Source organism: Mytilus galloprovincialis, chromosome 2, assembly GCF_965363235.1.
Source record: "Mytilus galloprovincialis chromosome 2, xbMytGall1.hap1.1, whole genome shotgun sequence".
NCBI classification, from domain to species: domain Eukaryota; kingdom Metazoa; phylum Mollusca; class Bivalvia; order Mytilida; family Mytilidae; genus Mytilus; species Mytilus galloprovincialis.
The window spans coordinates 61,895,209-61,910,803 of record NC_134839.1 but is presented as its reverse complement, the minus strand read 5'-3'; the positions used below and the strand labels follow the sequence as shown (position 1 = coordinate 61,910,803).

General features: G+C 33.0%; 1 long non-coding RNA gene across 1 annotated transcript; it reads right to left on the bottom strand.

Annotated features, from left to right (window-relative positions):
- Positions 1 to 279: 279 nt before the first annotated feature.
- Positions 280 to 6,690, bottom strand: LOC143062346 (uncharacterized). Its single transcript, XR_012974704.1, has 3 exons — positions 6,617 to 6,690; positions 3,052 to 5,324; positions 280 to 689 (listed from the first exon to the last, which is right to left on the bottom strand). It is a non-coding gene; the product is annotated as an uncharacterized LOC143062346 (long non-coding RNA).
- Between the last annotated feature and the right edge of the window lie 8,905 nt (positions 6,691 to 15,595).

Genomic DNA, 15,595 nt, shown 5'->3' with positions numbered 1-15,595 from the left:
TTTTCCATGGTCAAGTGGTATGCAATTTAATGCAAAAAGTCTCGTGGCATTATCATGTTTGTTTATGAGGTACAAAGGCAGAGGTCAAAATCTAGAACGTCAAATAAACCTTTGACCTTGAGCTCAATTTCAAGGTCATAAACCAAGGTCCTCACATCGAAAGACCCTATAAGTGAGGTTTTCTATCATTGCACAATTGGAGAAAAACAAATGAATTTAAACGATGCACAAGCAAATAAAAGGAAGGAAAATTCAAAGGTTGAAAATTGATTTTATTAAAAAAAACAGAGTATTTCATTGCATTTCATTATAATAAGTTCAGATCATGAAGTTTCGGACATAGACTTTTATATTAAGGAGTTTTATATGTCCACGGGCAACAAACCCTTCTTTACCCTCATCATTTCCTGCAAGAAATCCCTTTTTATTGTCATATCTATGAAGTTAAGATGGTCGATTTTCTCAGGAATTGAACATTCTTCTAACACAATTGGTATAACGCCATTATTCTCCTTTGAATCTAGATTTAATGATTTAATAACGGCTCGATCTGCCTCGTACTGACACCAATTACTAGATACAAAGTGATCTGTTAGAATTAGGATGACTTCGTAACTTTTTTTTTATAGCACCAATGATATTATCCAGTATAGAAATACCAGGTATGAAATCTCTGTCAGCAATGCAACCTGTAAGTATGAAATGAATTCATGTAAATAATGTGAACACTGATATGATTAGAGTTTCTTAATGTCGGTTTTCAGTCATGCTGAGATTTCAAGCGCTTATGCAATTACACATATACATGATATACTGTACCTTTTTTTCATTTCTGATATCCATGCAGATCTTAATTTATTACCATATTTTGTTTTATTGATTCAATTTAAAATTCTAATCAACTTATTGTAGCTTAATTTCATTCAGTGATGATTAATTTCACCACTTACTAGTCCAGTAAAAGTTTTCTCAAAGGAATTACGTACATCTATGTAGTATTTGTATTAGTATCCATCTGATGAGTTAAGCCTTTTTTCAACTGATTTTTATAGTTCGTTCTTATATTATACTGTTATACTACTGTCCCACGTTGTGGGGAGGGTTGGGATCCCGGTAATTTGTGTAACCTCTCCATATTATGTATGTATGTATCTGTTCCCAGTCAGGAGCCTGTTACTCGTTTGTTGATGTGTTACATATTTGTTTTTCTGAATATGAATTTTATATTTTTAAGAAGCCTTTGCAGCCCATATGTACGAAGTCCTGAAACTATGACGAATGTATCAGCTCTCTGTAAAATGTCAGCTTGATTTTTTTGATAAAAAGATCAAGCCAATTTTGTTGTATAGGTGCAAAGTCATGATGATTTTTATTAAAAATAATGAGATATAGGAATTTTTAATATAAAACTGTGTAAATCAATTCTAAACCTAAAAACCTCAACATTAAATTATGTGGTTACAGGGAACTCGCCATCCGATTGACATAGATATAAAAGTACTGCGAGCAATATTGTTTCGGGCGAATTTGATATTCGGTAAAAACGTGAAGTATTCTTCTTTTTGCCGCCAATGTAACAATCGACAAAATTGTGATGAATATCCACTATGTTTATATTTGTATGTATCGTTTCCGAACAGGCACGTAAATGGTCATCTTTTATCACACGTCATTATTCAGTTTTGTCGTGTACACGAACGTCAGTCACGATGAAGCTTTGTTCATTTATAAAAAAAAACAATCAAGACTTATGTTTGTCCTCCTGGCCATTGACTTTTGTAATGCTCTTCTTTGTTTTGTATATATTGAAATAGCTAATGTTGTTATATCTATACCGATGTTATTCATTGATTTTATGAGAATAAAGATATTAAAGTCAAGATTTTTAGTTCGTTTTTATGTCTAAATTGTTATAAGTTGAACTTGCATCAAAGGTACCTGGATTATATTTTAATACACCAGACGCGCGTTTCGTCTACATAAGACTCATCAGTGACTCATATAGTTATAAAGTCAAACAAGTACTTAGTAGAAGAGCATTGTGGACCAAAATTTCCAAAAAGTTGTGCCAAATACGGCATAAATATATTTTTTGTAAATTTATATTGTATGAAAAATAATTAATTTTGGATGTAAAATATCTTCTGAAGACAAACTCATTAAAATGATTATAATTCAGAGTAAAAAATTCTTTAACAAGATAAACTAAAATCAAATATTACTTAAATTTTACAGAAGGAAAAGTTTATTTAAATATTTATTGTTTTTGCTGTTTGAAGAGAAAAAAAAACATCAAAAAAAAATCATGTTTTACTTTATTAATGTTTTTAATTTGTTTTTATTTTTTTGTGTATCTTTTATTTTTATCAGAATACTTGAATTTAAAATTTATATTTGTCAGTCGATCCAGACCTGGTTATATACAACGTCAGCGATGCCATACACTATCATAGACACATGTAGTTTTTCCAGTGACAGCTCTCACATGGTCTATATTTTCTGTTGAGTCTAATGAGATAGCAATTTATCAGACTATGCTACACAACTCATCTACAATACTTATCCCTTCATACTAATGCAAACAATCTCATCCTAGATACAAGGATTGAAATTTTATATTTACGCCAGACGCGCGTTTCGTCTTCAAAAGACTCATCAGTGACGCTCGAATAAAAAAATGTTAAAAGGCCAAATAAAGTACGAAGTTTAAAAGCCTTAGTATTTCAAAAACAGTTTATTTGTAATTATGAACATATCAATGATAACTCAAGTCAACATAAGTGCTGACTACTTTAAACTCCGTGAAGGTATTTGTGATAACAAATGTACTTATATAAAAAATGTATATATCAATTTTAATAAATTATATATATCATTTTCATTCATTGGTTTTCATCTACTTATTTATTTTTACCATACCAATTTAAGTTCGTTGAATGAAATAACTCAGTTTGGTATTGTTTATATATCTACGAGGAAGAAGAGAACCAGAAATGAAATGTTTTACTTTATTCTCCTGGAAATAAAAGACTTTCAATTATTGTACATTACCTTTAAACGCTACATCTTGGTCATCAAACTGGCTCTCTAGATATCTGAGTAGAACGTTTGTCACCCAGTATTCATCTTTATGACTGTGTGATAAAAAAAGTCAAACTCAAAATCTTTGGAGCATGCCTTTCTACCCTCAGCTAGAGGTTTCAAAGATGTCTGATGAAATGTTTCTGAGAGTACATACTCATTTACTTGTCGTGGTATCACATCTTTCAAAATGTTTTCTAATTTTGAATACTCTTCTAAATCTCCTGCGTCTGCAATACGTGTCCAAATTTTTATGCATTCACTTAGAATCTCATTTTCTGTTGTTCGAAGTGTAGTCTTCGTTTCTGCAATAATTGCTTTTATCAATACCAAGAGTCCTTTTTTGTTATTCTTATACAGTTTTGCTATACTCTGAACTATATCCTGGTATTTTCTTTTACCATATATATATGAGCGAACAAAAATTCTTTTACGAGCTGATCAAAGGGTATCTGCAAATCATCTTCAAACATTGTCACCATATAACTACATAGTATGTAAAACGACATCTGGTTTGAAGGTGATGAAAGCAGCCAAGCCTTTTTCTCCCATTCAATGGCATGAGCGTATTCACCGGGATCGAAGAGACAGGATGCCTTTTTGTTAGCAAAATGAAAATCAGGTCGATCCCCTAAATAAGACGCATATAACAAATAGTCTAAAGCTTGATGTAAAAGATCATTAGTGCGTACAAACTGTCGTCCGTACTTATAAGTTTTAGGAAACTTTGCAAGTTTCTGACAAATTTCTGCCAAGTCATATCTCTTTGTGTACAATTATTTTGAGATTTGAAAATTGTTTCTCCATCTTGTTTCGCATCCAACAGATGTTTCTTCGTAACGTCGAAATCTCTGTCACTATTACCTAGGATGCCGGCTATTTGTTTCCAAACATGCATTCTAGTTGAGAGGACACAACTTTTTCTAGTGTCTTCCGTATCAATTGAATGTGAAAGAATATCATTTGCCTTGTGAAGCAATTTCAACTTTTCTTTATAGTCCTTTTTATCATTTGCTTGATTCCATAAAGCCTTTCCATATCTACTTAAAACAGTTACATCATCGCTTTTAATGATATTAGCCATTTCTTCAGCCTCAACCGGATTATCTGTATAATGTTTAAAGTTTTCATTTTTGTTTAATTTAAACGAGTTTCCGGAATCCCGAACCATATCACCACGTGCACGCTTGATCAGTATGTGCCCTATGTAGGAATAAGACCTTACAACAAATGTTCTGTCTATGGGGCCATTAATTTGAATTTGAGATATCATCCAAAAGTTTTCAATTGCTTTTAATGTAACCATTTTTATTTCTTTTGTAAAGTCATCTTGAAATGTTGAAGCCTGTTCCGATTCAGCTATATGTTTGTTAAATTTCTTCATTGTATCTTTTCCTTGATCTTTACGTATAGTTTCCAGAGAATCATAATACTGGTTTAATGCCTTAGCATAGTAGTAATTCCAAATTATGTTAGGAAAAGATGCATCTAATGTCTCAGCTAACTTAAATTTTTGAAGACTAGATCCTTTTCGAACTAGTTGCCCGTCTTCGTTCTCGTCTTCATTCGCAATTCGGACATTACGTAAGACTTGAATTTGGTGGTGAAGTCCTCTCTCTAAACAATCCTTTCTCCTTCCCTGACTTCTTTCGAGTTCTGTGTTAAGAATTTTGTGTAAATCAGTTATCCTTAATTCCACTGTACTTTGGTTGATTAGTGTGCGCTCTGTCATAATTGCATACCCTTGTTCAAGCAAACATATTTGCTTGCAACGTATGTCATTCTTGGAGGAACCTGAAAGAATTTCGTGGTATTTATGTTTGCAGGCCTCAGCATCTTTACTTTGATCTAGCTCTAAATAAATATATTCCAAATCGGCTAGTACGTTTAGATTATCTGGGGACTTCTTTCTTATTTCTTCAAGATCAAATATTGCTTCTCTTCGTTCTCTCGGTATTTTAGTCTTAAGTATGGCAATAATGTTCTTCTGAACGTTTTCGACAATAGGATGATCTTTTATTAAAAGCTTTTCGATATTTTGCTTTGCGTCTTGAATAAAAGAGGGACGAAAGATACCAAAGGGACAGTCAAACTCATAAATCTAAAACAAATAACATGCATATCAAGTGCATTCATTATGTTCAGATTTAGCCGTATTAAACCTGGATTTATCTCAAACTTTGTATTAAAATCCTCAAATTCCATCGAAACAGATTCCTTTTTTCCTTGTTTCGTTATCGGACCTAAAAATTGAAATAAAATTCATTGTTATGGAATTGGATAGAGAGAGAAAAAAAAACTAGCACAAAGGCTATGCTATATTTGTTCAAACTATAAGATGAAGAATCCTATTAGATTCTTTGAAATGATATAAAAGACGGATTACGTGAAACATGGTTTGATATGTTGTTATTATTTTCTTATAAACACTAATTTGGAATTGTTAACATTCTCTATTTATATTTCGGTTCGTATTTTGCCATATCATGAACATTATACTTTGATGTCATTGTCAGTTTATCAATATTGGCAAAAAACATTGATAAAAAATCTGCCAACTTCTGTCACGTTCATGACACTTTTTTGTTATTACACTTAATTTTAAATCTACAAAGTAATGACAGTAATATTTTCTATATCTTATGTAGAAAAAGCATAACAAATGTGGTGCACATTTAGGTGTAAATAATTAAAAAAACCTTTGATCACGTCAAGATCACATGACAAAATCTTGTCTATTAACCGATAGACAAAAAAACTTTCAGCTTATCAGAAGAGGTGCTACATCGTAACCTAACATCCAAAATCAAATAATACTTCAGTAATTATAAGTTTATTTAAGGGATCGGTAAATTTACATCGATCGCATCTTAATTTACCATCTCTTTAAAAAAAATCATTGTCAAAATTAGGATGTGATACCCATGTTATAATAAAATTAGAAAGGATACAGCCAAAATGTAAAGTTTACAGGTTTCAACACACTAGATTACGCATTTATGCCTTTCAAAGTAATTGTACGCTGAAAAAATCCACACTCAAATGATGGTGTTTATTATCAACAAAGTAAATGTGTGCCTATCCAAGCAACGGTTTGTCACCGATATATTTAAAAGTCTCTCAAGTGATACTGTACGCTGCTCTTCAAAGGTTAATTAAGAGGTTTTCGAAAATGTCACTAATTACATCTTTTTCTATTTTACATTATTTTTTTAACTTGTATAGTTACGTCCCCTTTAACATATTGATCTCGACTACGGGTGGATCCCCCTTTATTTTTGTAAGAACTTAAAGAATTTCATAAATGAAGTACACACATTTTAAAATATAATTAAGGTCTAATTGTTTTAACCACAAAGATAGCGTTAATCTGATATTTTGTGTCATGATTTTTTTATGACACACCATACAACCGACCTGTATCATTTTCTTATCTTTTTAAAACCCGATCAATACGATATTATGCGTGTGATCCAATCTGTTAGTTATGAATTGGTGTCATGACTTACTGTCTAAAACTGAAAAATACACTTACTGAAATAGTCAACAGCACAGACTATCTTTACAAAAACTGTGATAGCTTTACTTTCTCATCGGTTTCACAGACAAAATGGCGATTGTAAACAGTGTAAAGGTTCATTTGTTATTTTCATAAAATTAAAACTGAAAGTGCATGAACTTTATATTATTTCTATTTTTTTTATTTTTCGTTAGGCTTTTCTGCCGTTTTATTAAGCCCGGCAGAGTAACGACTTTACCTTTTTAATAAAAATAAAGTTCAGAAAAGGTTTTACTGCATATTTTGAATCAATGCCAATGGAATCGATTTAAAATAAGATAAAAGGCTTGAGATAAAAGGAGGAGAGGAGGAGTTAATAATAGATCAGATATGTTTTACAAGAAACGCCATTTTGTGCTTCTTTGTTATTTGTTTGTTTTTTAGTGATTAAGATTATAACTCAATGTTGACTGCTGTACCCCTATTTTTGACATTTAAACTTAATATAACAAAGAAGATGTGGTATGATTGCCAATGAGACAACTGTCCACAAGAGACAAAAATGACACAGACATTAACAACTATAGGTCACCGTACGGCCTTCAACAATGAGCAAAGCCCAAACCGCATAGTCAGCTATAAAAGGCCCCGATATGACAATATAAAACAATTCAAACGAGAAAACTAACGGCCTTATTTATATAAAAAAAATGAACGAAAAACAAATATGTAACACATAAACAAACGACAACCACTGAATTACAGGCTCCTGACTTGGGACAGGCACATACATAAATAATGTGGCGGGGTTAAACATGTTAATGTGTCTGTTTGTTTTGTTCAATCATCGTTGTCAATATAATGGAAGTTGATGCAACTGTCATACAAGTGAGAGGTTAAGCTAGCTATAAAACCAGGTTCAATCCACCATTTTCTACATAAGAAAATGCTTGTACCAAGTCAGGAATATGACAGTTTTCATCCATTCGTTTGATGTGTTTTATCTTTTGATTTTGCTATTTGATTAAGGACTTTTCATTTTGAATTTTCCTCCGAGTTCAGTATTTTTGTGATTTTACTTTTTTTTTTAAATTTTGGAATTATCACCAATTATCTTTAAACTTTGAATTTCCAACTTCAATCTTCCGACCCTTGTTAGTCAGACACTGTTTTTCCGACTTTCATTAACCTAGTGAATATGTGAACTAAGAATATCGTGACTTTTGGCTTGATGGGCTGTCGCCTCTGTGCACTTCAGTTGTGCTTTACTTTATTTTTTGTTGCTATTGTAAAATCGATGCACACCCGCCTATTCAGCTATTTGATATAATAAAAGTTTAATTCATTATATGAGTGTAATTTGCACGCCTGGTAAACCATCTAGTCTCAACCAAATGGTTGAGACGGATAAAAGTTTTCTGGCACTTCCTGTTGAGCTTTTCTGGTTCAAATTATCCAAAATAAACATAGGGTAGGTCGACTTTTCATCTATTTACTGAAAATCAATGCGTTTTTTGTAAAATAGGAGAATGTCATGCCATAGATAATTGAATTAGAGTTTGTCTCGTGTATAACACTGACAAATATAATTTAAAGTAATATGAAACCTCAAATGAAAAAAAAGTATGCATTAGTTTTTTATAACTCAATAGATAGTTTTCATTATACAACTTATGTACACATACTTTTTTCTGAGGAAAATTCTTTAATTTGTCCACATTTAAAAGACGTTTACTGATTTTTAATTGCTTACTTCCAGGAAGCAATTCGCCGACATATTTTCCGTATTCATAGTGACCTGAACGTGACCCTCCTCGTAAAAATCCGGTAATCGCAATACGCATGGATCTGTCATTAAAATAAACAATTATCTGATTGTATCTGATTGTACATGTTACACGTGCTCAATACCCATGCTTTTTGTTATTTATTTACTATAAGGTGGCAATCGGTAAACTTCGGCGTCAAAACACGGCATTTAATGAGCAGACATATTTGTTAAATCATAATAGACAGAGAGAAAAAAAATGACGATTATACGATATATGCGTAAAAAATGGAAAAATTGTGCACAGAGGTCTACGTTTATGATATATACATGCATTGGTTCAAGAATTTGATACACTTTATTTTTCACCACTCACTCGTTTCTTATGACTTTAAAATGACATCAGAATGACTTTTCTCCAGCAGGTAAATGTGTCCAGTGCAGTCAGCTATTGACAAAATGCAGTGATATCTATGATAACGTATATATATCAGTAAAGTATTTTTCTAAAACCTTATCAACATAAAATGACAGTTTGTTCTTTTTCTTTACCAATATAATTTCATTACGCTGAATATGTTATAAAGTATGTCATGTTGACAAATATAGTCCCCAGTGTTGACAGTGGGTTACTTGCCATTAATTTTTATACCCCTTCCAAATTTATTTCTCCATGTTTAATGCCTCAAATTGCAAGTAGGGGGTGAAAGTACACTGTAAAAAAATTTGGGTCCAGAATTTTAAAGGAAAGTAGTAATTTGGTACAGCTGAAAAAGGTTTAAAATTAGCACTTCGGAAGCTGTCAAAAGATTTCAAGACGCCCTAAACATAAAATTGTCCATATTTTTTTAGTTAAAGAAAATGTAGTTTTCTATAACTTTGATATAATTTGTCCCAAAAGTAGTACAACACACTGTAAACGTTTCTTTGAGAAAGCGCAGGTAGGATTTTTTTTATTTTCATTTATGTTCTTAAAGAAATGCACTACGAAATAATTGTGGTCTCGGACCAAGTATCAATATAAATATTATATTAACACAAGTGTGGACACAGATGAGTGTGGATAGTATGTTTGGATGTTTGACAGTGTTTTATGATAAATGTAGTTCTATGATTTTCCTATATGTGTTATTAACTGTGTTGCACGATGACAACCTACCGGAGCATTAGGAGTATTGTTTATTTTATATTTAGTTTAGTTTTTATGTTCAAGACAGGCATGGAAGAGACACTAATTGCATTAGTTACCAAATGATTATGATAGAGTATGTTCCACATCTTTGATTTTGGATACATTTTATAGCTAGGAGAGCAACACATAATAGGTTCAATTTTTCGTGATTTTTTTAAATTGGGAGATGACATCTGAGAACATGATATAATTATTTTTTTCTTTATTTTTTGTACATAAATAAGCCTGTTATTTTTCTCCTTTGAATTGTTTCACATTGTCATTTCGAGACCTTTTATAGCTGACTATGCTGCATTAGCTTTGCTCATTGTTGAAGGTTGTGCGGCGACCTGTAATTGTTAATTTCTATGTCATTTTGGTCTGTTGTGGAGAATTGTCTCATTGGCAATCATATCACATCTTTTTTTATATGTATTTGCTAACTATTTGTATGGTTCTATTTATATATACTGAGTGCCAATGAAAACGCAACACTTGGTTTTTCAAAAATAAAATTTATATTAGAAATCATAATCTTTCAAAATGAATTGTTCTTGAAAATTAACAATTCTAACAATAGATCGATATCAAACAAAAATGTTTCATTGTCATCTTTCGGGCGCAATAGATAAACGAAACATCCAATGTCGAATCATCAAATCACAGTCCTAAAAAAAATGTTACAACCCCGTTGTGCAGCGCAATCTCGACAGCGCCGTGGAATTGATCATCCCGGACGTTTAATGTTATCTCGAGGAATGTTATTCCACTTGTCCTGTAAAGCAAACTCAAGCTGACTTTATGATATTGGTGGTGGTTTTCATCGTCTAAACCATGTCAAATCTGATGCAAAATTTGCTCTATCGGACCTAAATCTGGCGAAACGCACGACTTTTGGCCAAGGCGGGTGCCAAACGTCTATGTAACCACCACTGACGATTTTTGGTACATAATGAATGATTTTTGGTCTACAGAATTCGATGTTTACACCAGACGGCCGTTTAGATGTCGGCTGTGGTCCTCTTTAACCGTTGAATTTCTGCGCAATTGGTGCTTTACTGAAATTGCTCCATAGGATCTACTGTGACCACCATTGAATCACGTGACCTTTGGACATCCATCAGAGTCGATATCGGATATGTTAAAGACCAAATGTATCGGTTTTGCTGAGCGTTTCTTGCTTTTTGAACCCCGGGATGTGGCTTATCATTAACTGATCCATTTTTGTTGAATTTGTATTAACATAAAAAGCTAGCTATTGAGATCACGGTCAAGTTCAGCTCTGTAGGAATAAATTCTAGTGCTGGAGATGTCAATTACATCATTATTGACTTATTAGCTTCTGTGCAAAACTGTGCATCTCAAACGCTAAAATTGAAAATGGAAATGGGGAATGTGTCGAAGAGACAACAACCCGATCATAAAACAGACAACAGCAGAAGGTCACCAATAGCTCTTCAAGGCAGCGAGAAATTCCCACACCAGGAGCTAGGCGTCCTCCAGCTAGCCCCTTAACACATATATACTAGTTCAGTAATAATGGACGTCATACTAGACTCCAAATTATACACAAGAAACTAAAATTTAAATAATACAAGATTAACAAAGGCCAGAGGCTCCTGATCGCTCCTGACTTGGGACAGGCGCAAAAATGCGGCGGGGTTAAACATGTTTATGAGATCTTAACCCTCCCCTAAATCTAGCCAATATAGAAAAATAAACGCATAACAATATGTACATTAAAATTCAGTTCAAGCTAGAGAAATCCGAGTCCGATGTCAGAAGATGTAACCAAAGAAAATAATTAGCAAATACAAGTTATCTGTAGCATTTTTATGTTCTCGTAATACAGAAAAACGCGAAAATAATTGAAATAAATAGAAAATGAAAAAAAAACGGATTTAGAAAAAGGGTGAGGGCAAAAAAAATATTCCTGTCCCCAAGTTTATATTTCTTCGACATGACTACGATTATCACGATCTTGTTACGCTCATTGCGTTCTCACTACGACCATTCCACGATTTTTCCAATTGTTACATGATCTCACTACACTTCTATTGCGATTGAAGCACTTTTTACAACGATAATACTACGATGAATACCATTGGCAAGTTCGAATTTCATACCGCGATATTTTAATGCTCTCAGCAATAACAGAGGGGGCGGTACCTTTCAACTTTCTCCCGACTTCTCTCATTTCTCCGCCCCCTTTGTATTGTCTCCCGCCTTGAACACATGAAAAACTAGTGTGTATGATGCTAAATTTAAAAGAAATCGATCAAATGTTTTTTTTTTATAGCTCGTTCCCGTCTGGTCCTTTCAGAAGATACAAGTGTTGTTTCTTCTACTTCAAGAACCTCTATTACTTTGTCACTGACGGCTAAGCTGTCTGTTTCAACTTTGCATTGACACTATTAGTGCAATTTAGTTTTAAAATGGTTGCCGAAAAACGTTGTTTGCAAAACAGAAAAATAAAATTCTTTGGGAAAATAATACGGGATATAATTTATCGCAAATACATAGTACAAGCAGTCGTTGAAAATTCGGCAAAAAATGATTTTTCGAATGGAATTATCAAAGAATACTAATAAAATTGTCCTTGAACTTGGTTATTTTGGCGCATAACTTTCTGTATATGTTCCAAGTGTAACCAGTTTTGGAATATTATAGGACTGTACAGAAAATATGGTTCCGAAAGCTTGTAAAAAATAGATTGCCAATACTAATCGTATAAGCGCAGTTTACACAGGACAGCAACATCAGAATGAGGAAACAGTTAATAAAGGCGTGTCAATTTGGGATGTCAACACTTAATTATGCGCACCTGTTGGGACGAAATAAAATTAGATCATTCAGACTCCGTTACATATTTTTTCTTTTAATTCATTTTTTCAAAATGAATTATTTCTTGAAATTTACAATCACACGATTCATTAAATAAAACCCAGTGGTCAACAATAAATGAATAATCAGTGCTTTGATTGAAGATAAACACAAAAAAAAAGCGCGCAGAACGCCAAAATAAAATGAAAGAGATATGTTGGTATGCCTATATTTCTTCAAATGGAGAAACAAACTGAAAATTCTTACATGTTAACATCATTTTGGTTCATGTTAATTTACACTTGGGTGTACAGGGATTTAGTTGTTGATCCAGAACTATTCGTAAGGGGGGGGAGGTCCAGTGACTGCCTAGGAGGGGGCCCAGGCTCCAGTCATGCTTCAGCGATTCCCTATATGATTAACCAAATTTTTCCCACAAAAGAGGGGGGGGGGGCACCCTGAAAAACCCTCTTAATTCGCCTCTGGGATTGGTGTGTTTTGTTGTTGAGATGGACATGATGTACAATTGAGATTTCTAACTATATTCCACTATGAACTGCTTATTCAAAAATAAATGCTTTGTAAAAAAGAACAAAATCATAAACGCTTATTATATAAGTTGGGCCCTCGACAAATAGCCGCGAGCATACTGTTTTACCCGTGTCTACTTGGCCGCCCGTCCCTCACCTAATTGGTATATAGGGTGTAGCTAAGGGTTTATATGACTTATTTCGAAGTGCTTTATTTTTTTATGTCAACTTTTGTATAGATTTATATAGTCAGTCAAGATTTTTTGTTAAATGACAGGTTGCTAAATTTGGTATTTTGAAAATATATAAAGGCACGCAGAGCACATAGTCCAACTTCCTCCTACAGTGTACACAAGGTAGAACTTTTAGAATGCACCGAGTGTTATACTTATAGAGGATGCATGTATGTTCTCAGATATTTTTTTTATTGTATCATTTTGCAAGAATGACAGAATGTTGAACGTACATTTGTACATAGGGTACAGTTTGCATGGTTTGTCCGCAACTATGCACACTACCCAAACTACATCATACAGAAAATATACCATATTAAAAACATGAATTATTCTATCTTTGACTATTACAACTGATGGAATGTTTTTATTAGTAACCTTTTTTGATGGCTGCATCAGAAATGTGTCTTTTAGACACAAAAATTTAAAAGTGTATCGTCCTACACAGGCCTGAAATATTTGCCACCGGACATTTTGCAACCTCAATCAAATTCAATCAATTCAAATTGTACTTGAAAATCACTGTTAACTCAATCAAATTTTTGAAGCTGAATGTGCACCCTGTTAGTTGGAAATAAAACTAAATCAGTAGAATTAATGGAAATTTACGAATTCAGACGTCACAGGGGAAATGAAAACAAAATAACAAACACCATTCAGATCCCATTACATATTTTTTCAATACCTCTCAGTAAAAAAAACCCGTTACTCTATATTAAGTTATATCATCCTTTTTCTGTCAAACTGTAGATATATCGGTCAACTTTGAAGCAATTTATAAAAATAAAAGCTAAGGATGGTGATATGTGTCTCTATACATGCACGGGCTCACAATAAAATCCTGGAAATTGTTAGTTTTTAGTCTTTCTACATATATAAGAGATCGTAATGAATTAGTGACGACGCTCGGAATTTATTTTTAGTTACTATGCCATTTTTGGGGATTTACTACGATTGTCATACAAGTGAGAGGTTTGGCTAGCCATAAAACCAGGTCCAATCCACCATTTGCTACATAAGAAAATGCCTGTACCAATTCGGAATATAACAGTTGTTATCCATTTGTTTGATTTTGTCGTTTGATTACGGACTTTCCGTTTTTCAATTGCCTCGGAGTAGGTTTTTTTTAAAATTATTTTATTTTTTATTAGCACACTCTTGAATCTTTTGATTAACTCATTTGTTAAATACTTGTTTTCCTGCTAAATTTAAATAATTTTGATATACATTTTTGTCTCCTTTTTTTTAATTCTTTTTCTCCTTTCTTCTGCTTCTGTCCCTCTCTCCCTGTCTCCCTTTATCCTGTCCGCCCCTCATAACATCAACATCTTGTATCTGGTAAATACTGTCCAATTTCTTCTATTTCTCATTAATACGTAGATTTTAAAGAAACAAAAGTCATGCGACCAAAATCTACAAGAACTCGTTAGAGTGTAGAGTAGTAGTGGTAGAGACGGAGGTCCTCGGGCACTGATCCTGATCCAGTCAAAATGTTGACTGAATCACAAAATCTCAAAAATGCTGATCAATCTAGGTTAAATAACGATGTTTTAAAGAAAGATCGAGGAGATGACACGATGAAATGTGTCATGCTTAGTTTGGCCGTTGAAAAAAAGAGACAAGTGGTCCAAAAATAAATACAAACAAAACCTGGAGAGCTTTTATATCTTTATGTGAACATAACAATGAGCACGACTATAGAGCTCGAAATGGTCGTAGTGATATGAACGTAGTCAGATATTGGTATAACCGTAGAAAAGAAGTAGTATACGTGTGGTTGGGTCGCGTTGAGAAGGTATAGTCTAGTGGCCGTAGTTACATCACAAACAAATGATTACCGTACCACGGTACCTTTTTGGACTCATCCTGAAATTATGTGTACGAAAAAGTAAACCTAGAAAAGGGGTCCTGTTCGATTATTTAGTATTTAACAATTTTATTTTAAATGTACGCATTTTCGGTCTGTTAGGAATCGAATTCATCCAAATCATATTTATAAAAAAATATTATAAAATACATCTTATTTATACTTGTAAAGCATGCATTTTTCTATCGGCAATTCTTAAAACTGTACCTTTATTCAGATTGCAACTTACCACAGACAGGAAACATAAATCAGGTTAACCGTATAAAAGGTAACTAGAATAGAACCGCGCACTGGCATAGTTTCTTTGTTCATTTGCGAAATAACTTTATTTTTACAATAGACATCACCATTTTGATTACTTAAAATAAATAACTTTATTTTTACAATAGACATCACCATTTTGATTAGTTAAAATAAACTCTAGCATAGCTATTTTAACAGTTTTTATCTATATAGTATTATTGCACGCGTGTTGGAGTCGTAGTTAATTTGAACTTTGAAACCTCAGCGCCCAAGTGTTTTAACCATAATATATTTTATGACACAAAGTAACCAGAAAGTCTCAACATTGTGACAGAAAGACTCAACCAATACCTTTACTTCTCAACCATTTAGAAATTTTC